We start from the raw sequence: 5,472 nt of genomic DNA, 5'->3' as shown, positions 1-5,472 counted from the left end.
CTCATGAGTAGGGTGTCCTCTTTCACATATATCACAAGTTGTGTGGTGTACATTTTCCATCGAAGCTACAATTAGCTTTCGTATTTCTCTAGCCATAGCATCAAGTTGTACTTGCATAGATGTAGTAGCATCAACTTGGTGAACACCAGTTGATTTTTTTATTTCCACACTCTCAGAGGGTCACTGATTAACATCTTCGGATAACTCATCAAGAATTGTAACTATCTCCTCTAGAGTCTTCTTCATAAAAGGGCCTCCAACTGCATTGCTCAATGTTCTATGCGAGGCTGGTGTCAATCCATCCCAAAAATCCTAGAGTTGCATCCATAGTTCAATTCCGCTATGTTGACACTTTCTAACTATCTCCTTAAACGTCTCCCATACTTCAAAAACATTTTCATTCTATTTCTGGCAGAAGTTATGTATTTCTCTTCTAAACTTGCCTATATTAGCTGAGGAGAAATATTTATCAAGAAATTTTCTGGTCATTTCCTCCCATGTTCTAATTGATCCATTTGGCAAGCTTCGAAGCCACTGCTTCTCATCATCTTTAAGTGAAAAGGGGAATGCCCTTAAATACACCGCATCTTGTGACACCCCATTGTATTGAAAGGTGTTCATAATCTCCTCGAAGTCCATCAGATGTGTGTTTTGATCTTCGTTCATCTTCCCTCTAAAAATGCAGTTGTTTTGAATGGTTTGAAGCAAACCTTGCTTCAACTCAAAATTATTTGCTGCAATTGGAGGTGATCTAACACTTGACAATCCTTTATTGTAGACTGGTCTGGCATAGTTACACCCTATGTTACACCCTATATTTTCGTACGTAAAAGTGTGTCGTAAGCAAATTAATGTAGGACCAAAAATGAGATCGTCTTTGAAAGTATATAAATTAAGTTAATCATGTTACCACGGAGGTTACAAATATTGAAGATCATGAACAACAAGTACAAAGAGCGTTGGAAGGTTCAGAAGCTAAAGTAATTGAAGAAATAATGTTTCGTCGAAAGTCAACAAGTTGAGAATGTTATAACATGTATTTTTGGGGTGAGACTAGGGTGATTAACATGATAAAGAGGTTATGTTATGAGTTATGTTAGTCGTATGATAGTCGTGTGTTATGTTTTGAAGTCAAGCGAGTTGTAGAACAAAAGTCGATGAAAGTCATCACAAGTTACATTCATAAGTTTTACTAAAACAGGATTATGTCAGAGGCACATTATTCGTGGTACTCTATTCATCCAGGGTCGACGAAGATGTATCATGAAATTAAGGATGTGTACTGGTGGAACGATATGAAGAAGAACATTGTTGAGTTTATCGCCCAGTGTCCTAGTTGCCAGCAGGTGAAGGTAGAGCACTAGAAGCCTGGAGGACTAATGCAGGCTATAGAGATCCCGACGTGGAAATGGGAGGCGATAAACATGGACTTTGTCACAGGTTTGCCTCGTTCTCATCGTAAGTTTGATTCTATATAGTTGATAGTCTATAGGATTACAAAATTAGCCCATTTCCTACCGGTCAGATCTACGTATACAGCCGAAGATTTTGCGAAGTTATATATTACGGAGATAGTGCGGCTACACGGAGTACCAGTGTCTATTATATCTGACCGTGGGACCCAGTTTACAACACATTTTTGGAGGTCATTTCAGGGAGTTCTAGGGACTCAGGTGAATCTCAGCACAACTTCTCATCCACAGACTGACGGACAAGCCGAGCGCATAATTCAGACGCTCGAGGATATGTTACGAGCATGTGTGTTGGATTTTAAAAGAAGTTGGGATGAACATCTACCTCTTATCGAGTTTGCATATAATATCAGTTACCACTCCAGTATCCAGATGGCTCTGTATGAGGCTTTGTATGGACGTAAGTGCATATCTCCTATATGGTGGTTTGATGTGGGATAATCTGGGTTACATGGGCCAGACTTGATTCACCAGGCCGTAGAGAAGGTAAAGCTTATCCAGGAGCAATTGTTGACATCCCGAAGTCGTTAGAAGTCATATTCTGACATGCGGCGATAAGACTTAGAGTTCAAGGTTGATGACTGGGTGTTCTTAAAGATATCTCCTATGAAGGGCGTGATGAGGTTTGGCAAGAAAGGCAAGCTTAGCCCACGGTATATTGGGCCTTATAGGATTATTCGGAGAGTGGGACAAGTAGCTTATGAGTTAGAATTGCCCTCAGAATTGGAGTATGTCCATTCGATTTTTCACGTATCTATGCTACGAAAGTGCATTGGCAATCCTACCCGAGTGGTGCCCACTGATGATGTACAGATTATGGATGACTTGTCATACGAGTAAGTTCCAGTTGACATCCTAGACCGACAAATTCGCAAGCTACAAAATAAGGAGGTAGCCTCCGTGAAGGTTTTATGGAGAAGCAAGAATGTGGAAGAGATTATGTGGGAAGCGGAGGAAGAAATGAAGTCTAAATACCCCCACCTATTTCGAACTGAAGATATGGCTCGAGATGGGATACACCAGCACAGCTCTATTCAGGACAGTAGGTCATCAGGTAAGCTCTTATTTTTGACTTTTAGTATTTATGATTGACGGTCATGTGAGGCCAAGTGTTGCTATTTATAGACATTGGCCATGTGTGGCATATATAGTATATTTTTTGGTTGCGTGCAGGTTGGTTTTAGTCTAGTGTATGGAGGAGACTCTGGCAAAATTATCCAAAGTCTCTAAGAGTAAACATTCGAGGGCGAATGTTCCCAAGGGGGGAATGATGTTACATCCTATATTTTCATACGTAAAAGTGCGTCGTAAGCAAACTAATGTAGGACCAAAAATGAGACTAGGGTGCTTAACATTATAAGGAGGTTATGTTATGAGTTTTGTTAGTCATATGATAGTCGTGTGTTATGTTTTAAAGTCAAGCGAGTTGTAGAACAAAAGTCGATGAAAGTCATCACAAGTTACATTCATAGGTTTTACTGAAATTTTGGTCAAATGTAACTGCAATTTTCTCCCAATATACTTAGAGTTACGGGGTGTTCCACCCATAAAATTGAATACCAATGAGTCTATTTTCTAACGCATTAAACTGTTTGTCAATACTATATTGGAGTAGAGAGATATATGCATTTTTGCGAGACTGCGCAAGCTTCTAGGTGACAAGTAGGTGTGTCACCTACTTGCTTAAATGAGAGTTCGTAAATGGGCCAGTTCGATTCGTCCAAAGAGAAATGTTAAAGGCTTATTTTGTTCATATAATACACTGATAAGAGGGAACAATAACCAGACCTAAACCCCTGCAAACATCCTCCCAAAAATTACACACAAACCCTAATTGAATTTCTTTCCTTTTCAAGTTCTAGTTGGAGGTAAAACCTATAGTTTGAAGAACCAAGATAGGATCTGAGTTATTCAAAAAATAAGGTAAGATAACTGCTATCTTTTATCCATTTTTTCTTTTGGAGATGTATGGAAAATCGTTCTATAATTGTAAGAACTCACAGGACGATGATCGGAAGTCGTGAGTTCGAGTTATTCACTTGTAGCGGACTGTTTTGTGGACTGTTTTGTGATGCTGTTGGTCTGCGTGTTTTACTACTGTTTTGTGGAGTTTTGGAGGAGTAAGGGTGTGGAGAAATACAACATAAATGCAGGGTGGTGGGATGGTCATTCGTCGTAATATTTTCGAGTTATTTGACACTTCTACGGTGGTCGTTTTGTGTATGAAGAGATTGGGGTGTATTGGGCTGTTTTGTAGTATTTTGTGGTGTATATAAGGTTGGAAAATAATGTATATATGTTTATATTGTTGTGTTTTTGTGTTGTTGGTTTTATCTTGAATTTGGAGGAAGTAAGGATTATAGGGGAGATGTTGCCCGTTTGAATACAAAATAAGCTTGTCATTCATTGTGCGATAGTTGTACCCTTCCTAACTTAATGATAGTATTATTATCATTATTGTAGATTAAGGTGAGAAGAGGCGAGTTCAACTTGGTGATTGGAAAGATTGTGATAAGATATGTTAAGGCTAAACCTTTCTTTCATTTTGGCATGATCTCGTAACTACAGGAGTTTGATAACGAGACATAAAGAGAAGTTCGTATTCCTGAACCTATGTACATTATCCTAGTCTCATAAGTTACAGTATTCTCCCTTATCGAGACTTTATATTTAGTTAAGTATTATTTTTTTCCAGTCAAGAGAGCAGAGGGTCTATATATATATATACAGTATTACAGTACTTTCACCACCATCGAGCTATAATCGATGGGCAGGTCCCTATTGGGCAACCTCTGATCGGATGGTAATTTATATACTGAGCCTACTGTGGTTGAGCGCCTATGAGCGAGCCCAGAATGGCCGAGATACCTAGCTTAGTATGGTTGAGCGCCTATGAGCGAGCCTAATATGGCCGAGCAGTTACACGTACCGAGCCTTATAGGGTCGGACATTTATTTTACTTATTATATTGAGAGAGTTGAGTCAGTATCAGCAGGTAAGTATATCTCCAGATCATCTTTGACTCCCAATTACTTTCAGTTATTATATTATCAGTTCAGTTTCATCTTTAAGTTATTTTATTGTCTTACATATTTGGTACATTATTTCATACTGATGTCCCTTTCTTGGGGACGCTGCATTTCATGCGTGCAGGTTCATATAGACAGACGGGTAGACCTCCTCAATAGGTGTTGCCCAAGTTCAGCTTGATCGGTAAGCTCCACGTCCTTTGGATTTGCCGGATCTAGGGTTTTGTGTACATATTATGTATATATGTATATATGTTATGGGTAGTTCGGGACCCTGTTCCGATCACAGTACATCCATCAGTAGAGGCTTGTAGACATATCCTGTCTGTTAGTGCAACATGTTGGGCTTGTAGGATTTGTATGTATATTATGTTGGTTTGTCAGCTGTAGTAGTTATGACGACCTTGTCGGCCCAGCTTTATATTGATGTTTGGTCAAAGCTAGTTTCCGTTCTGTTTGATATTTTTCTTCGCAAATTGTAATGAAATGTGTCCCCATGGCCAAAGTATGCATTGTATGTTCAGAGTCCCTCAGTCGCAAGTTGGCACGCTATGTTAAGTAAGGCACTGGGTGCCCGTCTCGCCCCCAGGTTCGGGGCGTGACACTCTACCTCGTCGTCACCGTTATTATCCATGTGTTCTTGGGTTGAAGGTTGCCCCAAGAACTTTACGGTGGACTCTTTCTCCTTCCTCAGTTGTCGCAGGTGTTTTTCCAATTCCGGTTTGTAGGGTATCACTTCTTTAGAAGAAGATCGTGTCATACACCACGGACTTAACCTGTTGCCTGTACATGGAGGAGAAACCCATGAAGAACAAAATAAAAGTAAAGAAAATAAAAATAAATTCCTGAATTAGCACTACAAACTATTTCAAACACTATTGATTGTCAATCCCCAGCAATGACACCAAAATTTGACGAGCATAAAACACACACTTAAATTGTGCTCGCTAGTCAAAGATAGTATAGTATGA

Source organism: Nicotiana tomentosiformis, chromosome 1, assembly GCF_000390325.3.
Source record: "Nicotiana tomentosiformis chromosome 1, ASM39032v3, whole genome shotgun sequence".
Classification (NCBI taxonomy): domain Eukaryota; kingdom Viridiplantae; phylum Streptophyta; class Magnoliopsida; order Solanales; family Solanaceae; genus Nicotiana; species Nicotiana tomentosiformis.
This window is presented reverse-complemented; position numbering follows the sequence as displayed.